The sequence below is a fragment of the Festucalex cinctus genome, chromosome 11 (assembly GCF_051991245.1).
Source record: "Festucalex cinctus isolate MCC-2025b chromosome 11, RoL_Fcin_1.0, whole genome shotgun sequence".
In the NCBI taxonomy this organism is placed as follows: Eukaryota; Metazoa; Chordata; class Actinopteri; order Syngnathiformes; family Syngnathidae; genus Festucalex; species Festucalex cinctus.
In genome coordinates this window covers 18707386-18720576 of record NC_135421.1, presented here as the reverse complement: position 1 = coordinate 18720576, position 13191 = coordinate 18707386, and the positions used below count along the sequence as shown (strand labels likewise).

Sequence of the window (13191 nt, the reverse complement as noted above, 5' to 3'; positions counted from 1 at the left end):
CAGTAATTTAAGAGGAAAATCCAAGACAGGCCTTAAAATTAAAATGACACTCAGGAGAGGATGAATGGAAACTCGGAATACACAAGTAGACAATGCAGGTAATGAAATGACTCAGACCAGATTACATGAGGCTTTGAACAAAAAAACAAAACAAAAAACCCATCAATAGTTTCCAACACATAACTCTGTTCGGGCTGTCAAACAAGTAGTAACTTAGAAACAGCCCCAGTTCTTGGAAGGAAAAAAAATGGCTCAGTGTAGACTTCCTCTTCACTTTTCCCTGGCTCCTGTTCCCCTCCAGGGCCCAATTTTATTAGGCCAGAAAGAAGCTGCATGGCTGTAGTGAGCATTGAAAGACTGGTGCAAACAGGCAAAACTGCATAATTTATCTAAAAAAAAATAAATACCGGTAAATAAGGAACTGCTGAAGTTTTTGCTGTTTTTGTAGTTTAAAAAACTACCAATTAACATGTCCATTTATTGTCAACTGGTATCCCAGCATTTACTGTCACTGACCTCTACATTCAAATACATTTTTAGCAGCTAGGTGTGAAAGAGACCAGAACTCGTGTCACAGAACGCTGTCAGGGGTAAGTCAGTGTTGATCGCACACACTGGAGGTGAGGAGGAAATTGAGATTCATGTTAAAAAATCCGAACGATCCCTTTAATAAACCATTGCAATGACTAACAGATCTTTGGAGATGGCGACACTGTGGATTTGAGATCAGCTAAGCTTTTTAGTAGAAAACGATGCTTAGGGGGTTAATCTTGGCTTTTCATGTTGAATTAGGAAGAGAAATGTCAATGTTGGATGGTTGGAAGTAGGGGTGTTAAAAAAAATCGATTCGGCAATATATCGCGATACTACATCGCACAATTCTCGAATCGATTCAATAGGCGGCAGAATCGATTATTATTATTATTATTTTTTTTTAAAGAGCTCAGAATTGTTCATTCGGTAGTCTTACCGATTCAACGTCTTATCATTGCCTTTTTTTGTGTGTGTGTGTGTGTGTGTGAATCGATTTTTAAACTTCCATTTTTAAAGGAAAAATATTCAACAAAACGTCTGACTTCGGGTTAGGATTCACACCTTGAGCATGGAAGAATGTTATATGAACGGAACATTAAGCCTTAATATTTTATTTTAATGCTGTTCAAACATGAAACAGATTACAACCTCTATAAGACTAAAATTTCAGATAAATAAATAATACATTTTCATATAAATCTTACACTACAAGCTTACTGATTAGTATTTTCTAACTTTGAATGAAAAAAAATCGCAACTATCGACTTATAAATTCGTATCGGGATTAATCGGTATCGAATCGAATCGTGACCTGTGAATCGTGATACGAATCGAATCGTCAGGTACTAGGCAATTCACACCCCTAGTTGGAAGTCTGCCAAAAATATGCCCGAACGTCAAATCAAAATTCACAGGGTCCATTCATCCATGTTAGGTTTGTTTGTTTGTTAGCTCCGGCATTGGCACTGGCTTCCTGGTTTCGTCACAGTTGCACATCCCGCCCCCAAACACAATGTCGCTCTGTGATTGGTCCGAACCACTCCAAGATGTATTCTCCGGGGTTTGTGAACTCTCAAATACCGCGAGAATCCATCTTGCGAGAGCAAGGTTAGCACTTTGCATTATCTGTTATCATTAAGCCAGCGGACTTTCATAGAGGGCAAAGTTACATGGTGGCTTTAATCTTTGTTTATGTTTCGTTTGATAAACTTCAACTGGGATTGGCAATAAGCAGCATGAAGCCTCTTTTTTGGGGGGAGAATTATTCACGATCTGCTACACAGTGGCTTTCTGTGAAATGCTGGAGTTTCACTGCCACCATCTTGCACTTGTATCACAAACTTCTCCCTTGAATTAACACAAAAACACACATCTACCCAGCCAAAGCTCACATTCGCCTAATTCCACTTTTCTAGCACCTCCTGACACAAGTGTCTTTGCCGAACATGCAGTCTCAAATAACAGTTAATGACACGCCTGCCTTTTGAATATTATCAGCATACGCATTGTACAGAGCACATGGTCAAATTTCAAACTACGATAACACAATATAGATTTTAATCAGCGCAAATCTGATACTGATGGATGAACTGGGCCTGAGATTTCACTATCATTATGATATGAGACACGCTTTGTGACCCAGTTAGCACTGCCAGATCAAATCTGCAAGGACAACATGGTGACGTGCCATTAAATGTGCATTTATTATTTACAGAAACAGGACTTACCACCACCTCTACTTTTGTTTACCCTAGAATTGTGCTCATAGATGACCACACTGCATTCTAACCTACTATTCACCCCAAGAGCCACTTCTAATATTTTAACCCTCATGTGTTGCTAGGCTGAGATCAAGATGGGTTTTGTAATCAAAATAGTCATTGGGAGCTTTGAATCTATAATTAGTTGCCTTGCAAGAAATACTGTCTGAGTTATTCAGACAGATTGGCACCGTTTACCCCTGGAGCAGTTGTTTGAGAACACAGTGGCATCTATGTCCAAGTAAAGATGATAAAATCTAGTCTAGAATGTCCTGCAGATGGAGTTTGTCTTGCCATGGCACGCGAGTCAAAATTTCACAGTTTGGCAGCAATGGCAGATTTAAATTTGCCTTTAATGGAGCAGCAGCACGTCATAGGGTGTGCCAGAGAGCAGGTCAGGACACAAGAGGACAGAGGTTTAAACTGGCGCTCAGCAAGCTGCCGCCTGGTAAATGACCTCTAATACCGAGTCATAAACATCAGTCGGTTGCAGTTCTGCGTGATTGAATGAGTACAAGTTTGGACACGAGTACCATCATACATGGTGTACTTTTAGACAAACAATTTCAAACGTCTGGCGCTTAAAAAACAAACAAAAACAAAACAAAAAAACAATAAAATAAAATTTATGAAAGCGGAGTTTCGTGAGGAATTTGTAGACAGTGTTCAGGGCGTGCAATAATTACTCATCATTTCTATTTCTTCAGCTAGCAGATTGCACAAACAATGCAGTTAATAAAAGCTCTCACATTGTAATAAATGGGAGTAATAATACGTAATAAAAAAAACGAGACCAGGTGACTGATGGGAACTATTGTTTGGTTTGTTTGTTCCATGACATAAAAGAAGCTAAAAAGGAACACAGCCATTGTCAGAGTCCCTATTTACCCCTCTTTGTCCTCCCTGTCGTCCTGTGAAAATGTCAATGGGAAAACAGCCAAAGCTGGAATTGTTTTTGCTCAGTGCACCATTATTAAATATGATTACACCACAAACACGCACTCATGAGATCAGGTTTATTACATCTAAACCCTTCAGGCACCTTCCTAAAAATAATGGCTCGGCCCCGCCGGAAACACAAAAATTAAACTCAATATGTTAAAACCACCAACAGATTTTTTATTTTATTTTTTTTTTTAAATCCCTTTTGGGGTTGCACATGTACCTTTTGTTGATGCAGCACTGCTAACATGAGACACGCCTCACAACAAGGGTTGGTTGGCAAGGCAAGTACAAACAATATTCTCCACAATTGCCTGGATGAGGGACTTTGGTCCTTTAAATACACAACTGCAGACCACGACCGCTCGATGGCTTGTGCTCACCAAAAGTTCTTCAGGCACATTTCTTGAAGTCAACCATCCATTTACAATACCAACTTTAGATGATGGGATGAGAATAGTTACAAATGATTTTTAGAGGCAATGATAAATAACGGCACAAATATTTAACAGTAGACCAGTAAAAAGTTCAGATTAGTGTAAATATAGACAATTTTAGGTCTATAAAAACTCTTATAAGAGTCTATCAAGATTCAAGTTTACTTCAGACAAAACTTAAAACAAGTAATGCCATTTTGTTTTATCACAGGTAATTTGTGCATTCCTCTGAGGGGAAATTATCTATTGAGACAGAAGGCTTTGTGATCTGTCTTAATACGATCAAAATGTTTGTGCATACTTTCAATTAGTGATCAACATACACTGCAAGACTATTGACATTTCTCTGGCAGCCAGCTATACAGATAATTGTATACATTAAATGTCAAGCTTTATTCTGAGCCAATTTTGTGTACTCTGGCTACTTTGTGTATACAAAACTGGCTGAAGATACCTTTTAATACTCATACATAGGGAACAGATGTGATGCAATCAGGCATTCCACGACGAGTATTGATTTACACCAGTCAAAAAAAAAAAAAAAAACTTTAAAACTTGGGGTCAATGAGCCTGCCCTCAGTAAGTTTAACCACCTTAAGATATCATTGATTTTTTTCTGTGTGCCATTGAACCTTGTTTATCCACAGATCAAAGGGATTTGTTGCAATGCGTTTAAAGTGTGGAGTTTCTTTTTTTCTTTTAACTTTCTATAGCTCACAAAAACGTTTCTCCTGTTCACAAAGAGAATCGCATATGTTTAAAAGTTCCACGATGCCAGATATAGTGGAAAGAGCAACAAATATGCCCAAGTTAGAAAGATTTAAAATTTGATATGCATTTCCTCAGTGGGACATCTCACCACACACAAAGACGCCAGATGAAGTCAATTAACTCGAGACGCAAAAGCCAAGGAGTACAACTGCTACTAAACTACTCAATACTGCACCCAATCTCATCCTCCATTTCCTCCCACATTACATTTGATTTTCTTCATACAGTATAACATTCAAATAAACATTAATGCAACCCCAAGTCGGTTCACACCGGTGGAGAGGAATGAATGAATCGTGAAGCAGTGGAAAACTGTCCAAAAGTTGCCGCAAATGAACAAAGCAAAAGAGTTGGTAAAGCCTGAACTAAAAATCACAGCTAGATGCCGAACTCACCGGTCAACGCTCCAAAAGTTGGCTTCTCCGCTTCCAATATCCAATTTTCAGCAGAAAAAAAAAGTAGGACCGCGGAGATGATTGCCCAAATCCGGAGCGTCTCCGGATTGCCTGGAAGTGGAAACTCGGGTCTTGGAGCTTGGAACGGGGCTCTCGGCACTTTTGAATGGAGCTCCGGATGGACTTGAGAGCTCGGCGTCCTCCGGCCACGGGGAGTGTCCAAAAGCGGCGTCGCCGGGATAGTTCAGCGTCCCCTAATCACGTCCGGCGTGGAGGGAAGTGGGGGTAGTGATGCATTCAGGAGTTATAGGATATTTGCATGTTATTGGTAATGCCACGGACATGACTATATGTCAAATAGAGGAAGTAACCCTAGCTGTCGGCAATATAGTCGACTATTCCAAAGCCACTCACTTTAGGAGAATTTTTACGTGAAACAGAAGAAGAGAAAACTATACAAAAGGAAAGTTCACGAGACTAGTTGCAATATGTCCGAGGTGAACTTCAATGCACCACGCTAATGAGCCATCAGCCCCCTTTGTGTAGTCATCATTGCACAACATCCCCCTCGTGTGTTTTATTTCTAGATAGCACATACGCGTTTGTTGACGTTTACTTTGTGTCTAATCTATACACAGCAAAAAATTGAGATTAAGATATTTACTTTCCCCCGCTCTCAAGTTATTTATTTTATTTAAATGAAGGAGAAGAGAAACGTACCTTTCACGCAGGTGAGAATGCGCATGCGCGGTACGCACTCTTGACTCATGGAACTAGCAAGTAACGTCTTGGTAGTTTTCCACCCTCTTTTCCTCTCACTAAATATTGGTCAAATGTAACAAAAAGCTGCAAACATGCATAAATAACAATATATGTATTGTGCATATACTGTTAAATATTAGCGAACTGCCTGCTTAAACTGGTGAATTTACATGTACATTATATGTCAGACATCAAACAGATACATTTTCATTTTGTCCATTAGTTCAGTCATAATGGTGGATCTTTTCTATTCCATAACATGTTTTGCTGCAAGATTGACTGAAATGCTGCAGTTCCAAACGCCGGCCTCTTATGCCTTATCCCACAAAAAGCCACACTGATCCTTCGGGGCGCCAGGAGGATGCTAGTGTAAGTTTGTTTGTTGCAAATGGGACTAATTTCGAAAGTGTTGTAAAGTTTAATGATAACTGCCACAAGTTTGACTGCTGGCACTATAGTGGAATGAATTGTATTTATCCTGGTGGCTGGGTCAAACAGGGACATTTTGTCCTTCTGCCGTTAAACATGTTTCATGAATGAGTGTAATTTGATTTACATAACTGTCTTTCAGTTGTACACAAACCAAATGCAAACAACTTTTCTTTTTTTTTAGTCACTTCTGCCTTCAAGGGAAGACAGCAAGTACAATATAAACACATTTTATATTTAATAACGTACTTAATTTGTTCTCTGTAAAAAAAAAAAAAAGCCCAAAAACCAAAACATTAACTCCTTTTACTCATGACCCTCATGAGAACAAGCGCTATATACAAAAAAGGATGGATAGACAGATGGTTTCAAGAAGGAGAAAACAAAACATAAACATTAAATAGTAATAGTTTATTTATTTATTTATTTATTTTACCTCATAAATTGACAACGCAAAACCTTTTCCAGTCCAGTCATTAATATGTCTCACTCAGTTGTGTATTGTGCGTTTTGCAGTTTGGCAGCTGCCGGGGCTTCATAAGAGCTTCACAGGGAAAATACCTAACAAGCTGGCCATGCAGCCTGGAATTCATGCTGGCGAAGTAGTGCAATGTCTGCCTTCACTCTCAGCAGCTTCTTATAATGAGAACCTTGACAAAGAAGGTACACGTACTTCTTTTTTGGAGATATAGTTGTAGGCAAATCACATAGAGTTCAAAATGACAAGGATTTTATCTTCATCTGTTCAGTATCAGTTCGATTTCATAGAAAGAGGTATACAACATATTTGATTCTAAATTCATTACACACAAATCCTTAAAAAAAAAAAGCTATTTAGGAATTGTTTGGCTTCAAGAATAATTAATTAAAATTAAAGTAAAAAACTCACAATACACGGCAAACAAATCTCTGCCAAGGCTGAACTCTAGTGAAGCATTATTATTATTATTTTTTTTATTATTATTTTTAGTTTGTTTGACCTTCTGTCTGTTGTTTTTGATTAGGTTCTGGTTAATGGCGGATTGGACTAGCAGTACATGGTTCCAGAAATGTAAAAAAATAAAATAAAATAAAATAAAGTAAAATAAAATAAGAGACCCAGACAGACTTCTTTTTTTTTTAGCCACAACAAAAATTTAGTCAGTTATTTATTGAGCCATTTAACATTTCCTCACAAATCTTTGTGTATCTTAATATAGAGCTGTCAAACGATTACATTTTTTAATCAGATTAATCACATCTTAGAATTTTGATGAATCCCGATTAATCACTTACCGGTAATTAAAAAGGTTTTTTATCAATATTTTTTGATTGCCAAATTTAAAGAGCACCTGTTATGTGTTAATTCTTTCGACATTTGATGTTATGAGGACGTCTTCAACATTTTTTGATCCACTGCACACGCTCATCCTCCTCTTTTTCTAATCACTTCATTACATTCGTCATTTAAAATGGGGGAAACAAATGACCCTGATAGTTTGACATGAACAAAAATTCTGAATGCCTTATGCAAACGTTTATAAAATGCTTTACTTGAATGCATGTTCTGTTCATTGCACAATCCACAAACCATCCGCTGTCAGTAGGTTCATCTGGGTCAAAATTAATAGTGTGATTAATCTGTGTTAATACATGATTAATGCGATAATTTTTCTTTTCTGATTACGTAATTAATTACGCTTTAACTTTGACAGCACTAATCTTAAAGCATGAATCAAACGTGTGTTTTTTTTCTTTTTAATTAATTTTCTTGCACAAGACACCTCAGCCTATTATTGTGCATTATAAAATAAATATTTTTATTTAACCATAAATTTCCTCTTAAGATTAAAAACCTCTTTTTTTCAAGAGAGTGAGTGGTGTCCTCACTTCACTAACTCTTTTCTTAGGGAAACAAGCACACTGCTCACCTCAGTGTCTGTCTGAACTGTCAGAACGTGAGTAATGTTGGGGTACTGTTATCTCTGCTGAGAATCAGAAATCAATATATCTTGCCTCAGCCTGATGATATCACTCAGTCTGAGTGATTGAGCAAGACATCACATGCTGTGGTTTTTGATGATCATGGGGAATGGCGCTCGCTCCGTAGCCTGTAGCTTTGCCTGTAGTGCCTCTGCTTCACTCAAGTTTGCTTCTTTCCTCACCATGGGAATGCCATCCAAAACGATCGGAGAGGCGGAAATATCCCCAGCTATGGTCACCTTGCTGTGAAAAAGATTGTTTAGTAGGTGTTATTGGTTTTAGGCTCACTTCCCAAAAAGTTGCATTTGGGATAGTGTTAATTTCATCAACAAAAACTAAACAAAAATTATTTCGTCAGCACACATTTTTTCACCGGACTAAAACTACACTAGACTAAAACCTTCATTAATAAACAATAACTGGGACTAAATCAATCTTGGACGGACATTTTAGTTCATGAATGAAAATGACATGATTTTGTAAGATCTTGTCTCTGCTAATCTGTCACGTCTGTGACACTGTCATGTGACACACAGCACAAACACATGGGACAGACAGGAGGTGGATACACGGTGAAAGGTTAAAAAAAAAAAGAAAAAAAAAGAAGTAACTTATAGTTACAGTATAACTTAACATTAATCCAACGGCTATAACGTTCCAACAATGTTACTGCGACCACTAACTAATGCTAGCTAACTTACTAGCTCATAGCTTGGGGACTTAGTAGCCACGGAATTGTGCGCCAAGTTGTTTTTATTCAAAAAAAATGAGAAAATTTGATGTGAAATAGTTTTCGATACGAAAACGTTCAATATAATCTGCTGACAAAAAAATATTCACAAGGGTAAAATGGTTGCCCTGACTAAAACTAGACTAAAATGTTGATAGTTTTTGTTGACTAAAACTAGACTAATAAAATGATATTTTCTTGGACTAAAATAAAGACTAAAATGTTAGATTTAATAGTCGACTAAAAATGGACTAAATAAAAATAGAGATGAGGTTGACTAACTATGATAATAACTAACAAGCGCGACTGAAATTGGACTAAAACTGAGACTAAATTTCAAAATGGCAGACAAAATGAACACTATTTTTGGTATATACATTACAGTAACTGCGATTGGCTGGCAACCAGTTCAGGGTGTTCCCCGCCTGCTGCCCATAAGAGAGAATATTACAAGGCCGCTTCTGTCAAAATTTGATGGATGACATTCTTAATTAGATTAGGGGGGTCATGTATGGGTCATGACCCCTCCCTAATGAAGATTAATGACCCTTTAATGACTTCCAGATGTCATATAATGAGGGTTAATGACCCTTAATGACTTCCTGATGTCATTTAATGAGGGTTAATGACCCTTAATGACTTCCTGATGTCATTTAATGAAGATTAATGACCCCTAATGACTTCCTGATGTCATTTAATGAAGATGAATGACCCTTAATGACTTCCTGATGTCATTTAATGAAGATTAATGACCCTTTAATGACTTCCAGATGTCATATAATGAGGGTTAATGACCTTTAATGACTTCCAGATGTCATTTAATGAGGGGTAATGACCTTTAATGACTTCCGGATGTCGTTTAATGAGGATGAATGACCTTTAATGACTTCCGGATGTCGTATAATGAAGATGAATGACCTTTAATGACTTCCGGATGTCGTTTAATGAAGATGAATGACCTTTAATGACTTCCAGGTGTTATATAATGAAGATGAATGACCCTTAATGACTTCCTGATGTCATTTAATGAAGATTAATGACCCCTTAATGAAGATGGATGATGTGTAGGTGGTGTTCCTACCTGTTTTTGCAGATATCATGGCTGACCCGGGTTCAAATGCTAATTGTTTGGTTAACTTCCGGATCCGGTGCACGCCCCCCTAGATTGAGTGAATAATGAATAATAATGAGATTGAATGACGTGATCGGAGGGAGTGGTTTAGTATGGGTAAAAAGGATATAACAAGCGCTTCAACAGTCCGATAGAGCTACAGCGAGGATGGCGGGGAAAATCAATGTAATCAGCGAGACAAATGTTTCAGTGCAGATGGGACGCACTGGGACCGACTCGATTTTGGATGCGCCGCGTAAGAAGCAGATGTTTTTGCGACGTATTCAGAAACCCCCCGCAGAGTCTTTGGAGGAAATATGGTCTTTGGATCCATCTGCCTCATGGGGATACCGCTTCCTTTACGAGATGGGTGAGCTGTGTCTGTATTTTAGCATGGACGGTGTTGAAAATACATCACCTAGTGGCTATGGGACTCTAAACTCTAATGACTGGGGTATATTAAATCAACTGGTACCTCGAGTGTTGAAAGAATGTATGAAGTCGTCTGAACCATGGAATGTTTTAACATTTACATGGGTCTCGAGGACAACGCCTACAGGTCGTTGGTTTTTTAAGGTGAAAATTGATTCTAACAACCTGATAGAGACTGGTGATCGCACAAATCAGAATGAACTGTTTTTTACTTTGGAAGCATTTAACACTGAATGTGGTGTTTTTTTGAGGGTTTTGACCCTACCGTTGGCTGAATGGAATGAGAGGATGGATGCGCACTCTGAAAAAATCTCCACCCTCTTTTTGGACAGCCGGCATTGGCGAAACATTGTGGGTGTAAGGAAGGCGTTGACGTTTGAGTAGTCAACGCCCCTATGAACCGCCTACTCTGACGTCATAAGCCAACCCCCCTCAAGGACAGCCCCCCTACCACTTAGACAATGGGAAAATACGCCTCTTTACAACAAATCCCTCCCATATAACCGCCCCTATGTAATATAAGAGCAGGAGTCTCCAGCCGGACTACACTTTGCCTGAAAAAGCCAACGACGACAACGATGCCTCCTACCAGACAGAGTTCCAGACGCCTGGCAACATCGTGGACGCCTCTGGGTGCCCGGAGTGTGGTGCCTCTGGTGGAAGGATCGCGGCTTAAAGTCTCAAAAGGTACGCAGACAGAGAGCTCTGACTTTGAGGAGGGAAAGGACGTTGAGGCAGCCGCGACCCACCTTGAGCGAGAGCAGTTGGACTGTTCTCAGTACCCCGCGACTGCCGACGAGAACACCCCTCCGCCGGAGAACTCTCAAGAAGTGCAGCTGACCGATGAGTACATTGCCTCGCTGGAGTATTCACAACTGCTGATGACTCCTGAGGAACTCAATACCCGACATGAACACCTACCTCCTCAGCAGCCTCAGGAGTCTCAGCAGCAGCCTCAGCAGCAACTAACCTCTGACGGGGACGTTGTGGAGGGGTGCCCGCCAACAGCTTTGCCTTCACCTACAAACCTTGACAAGGACTGGGACCTTGTCTGGAACGGGCCCCCGGACAGTTGGCTGTGTCGGGATAAGTACAACTGTATAAAACAGACTATAGGACATCTCCTCAATCAAGTTATAGTTAAATACAGTAGAGATGAATGTAATGGCTGTTTAATCAACCATCCCAGCCAGAGGCAGCACCAGTGTCTAGAAATAGACGATGATGAGTATTTTAGGAAACATTATCATCGTGTGATAGCATTGTTGTGCACGCCTAAATTCCTCCCCAGCATTCATTACATGTTGAACTTGCTTCATCTGACTACCGACATTAAGAAGGTCAAGACAGCGGCCGAGATTGTCCTGCTAGATCTCGAGCAAGAGAAGAAGATACTCGACAAGCTCGAGCAACTGGACGCCCTTGAAGGCCCCGGATCGCTGTCGAACGACCTCAAGACTCTGCTGGACAAGTACTACAATTCTAAATAGAGACACACGATGGGGAATATCTTCAGAAAATTGTTGTTTCGATATTACGGTTTGTGTAATTGGGCGGACATTCTGGAGAGAACCATTCTACATACTTCTGACCGAGACGGACGAATTGACAAAATGTTGTTGATTATGCAAAAAGTCAGATCATTGTCTCATTCGCTATTTCATGTATCTTGGGATTGTTTTGTCAGACGTGTTGTGAACGAGAGTCATTTGGGTTTGGCCAATACAATTAAAGCCGTTCTGGATGCATGGTGTGATGACGTGGGTGTAGGTCACCTGGTAACAATTTTGACTCTGTTTGTTGATTCTGCAAAATACTGTCTAGAAAATAACTACCCTTTAGACTTACCTGTTGAATTAAAAGAATTTCAAACCGTCGTTGAATTAAAAGTTAGTCCCAATGTCTTATCCCGAGTCCTTGAGTATATTAATTCTTAGTATTGCCTTTTAGCATTATGCATGTAATCATTTTTACTATTGTGTATGATTATACTATGGAAATCATGTAATAAACCAAAAAAAAACCAAAAGAAGTCATGTCTGTGTGAATTTATCAATAAATAATCGTTGCATATATCATTTAAATTCATTTTCTGATGATGATGGCTGAGAGGAAGTGTATGGAGAAGCTTTACTACGATGCCTCACACCCGGCCAGTTTTGGTGGTGTAGAGCGTTTACACTTAGGTGTACAGGATGTTACGGGTAAAAAAGTAAATCGTGATCGAGTCAGGGGTTTCTTAATCGAGCAAGATGCCTACACCTTACACAAACCCGCTAGAATCAATTTCCCACGAAACAGGGTTTTTGTCCCAAGGGCGCTGAATCAATTTCAGGCAGACCTCTGCGATATGCAGGCCCTGGCTGGCGTCAACGATGGATTTAAATATTTACTGACCGTCATCGATGTTTTTTCAAAAAAAGCCTACGTACGCATTTTGAAGGATAAGACGGCTCCGCAGGTAGTTAAAGCTTTTGAATCTGTTTTGTCTGAGAGTGGGACGCCTCGAAAAATACAGACCGACGCGGGTAAAGAATTTTTTAACAGACATTTTCAGAACCTGATGAAAAAACACAACATTGTTCATTTTGCTACTGCCAGTGATCTGAAAGCCCAGGTTGTTGAAAGGTTTAATAGAACTTTAAAAACTAGAATGTGGAGATATTTTACGGCCAGAAACACACGCAGGTATATCGACGTCGTACAAGATTTAGTAAGTAGTTATAACGAAAGCTACCATAAAAGTATAAAAATGAAGCCCAATCAAGTTACTGACGGAAATACTCAACAGGTTTTCCAGAATCTATACGGTAATATGCCGATAGAGCAAAGTGGGAAATTAAAAATGCGTTTTAAAACAGGAGATGTGGTGAGGATATCTAAATTAAGAGGAGTGTTTGATAAAAAATACGAGCAGAGCTTTACG

At 39.2% G+C, this 13191-nt stretch overlaps 1 protein-coding gene and 1 long non-coding RNA gene across 6 annotated transcripts in view; one reads left to right on the top strand and one right to left on the bottom strand.

Moving 5' to 3' along the window:
* myo1b (myosin IB) overlaps positions 1 to 5123 on the bottom strand; it is a 59759-nt gene extending 54636 nt beyond the window's left edge. For 4 of the 5 annotated variants that reach the window (XM_077536806.1, XM_077536808.1, XM_077536810.1 and 1 more), the window contains exon 1: positions 4840 to 5122. The gene's annotated coding sequence lies outside the window, so the exon portion shown is untranslated. Of the gene's footprint in view, positions 1 to 4839 lie in introns of all 5 variants that reach the window. The other variant, XM_077536809.1, reaches the window with a different exon arrangement.
* A 374-nt stretch (positions 5124 to 5497) lies between these two features.
* The window catches only part of LOC144030035 (uncharacterized), a 75339-nt gene continuing 67645 nt past the window's right edge, over positions 5498 to 13191 (top strand). Inside the window, exons 1-2 of the long non-coding RNA XR_013287174.1 lie at positions 5498 to 5570; positions 5876 to 5970. This is a non-coding gene — a long non-coding RNA (uncharacterized LOC144030035). The remainder of the gene's footprint in view (positions 5571 to 5875; positions 5971 to 13191) is intronic.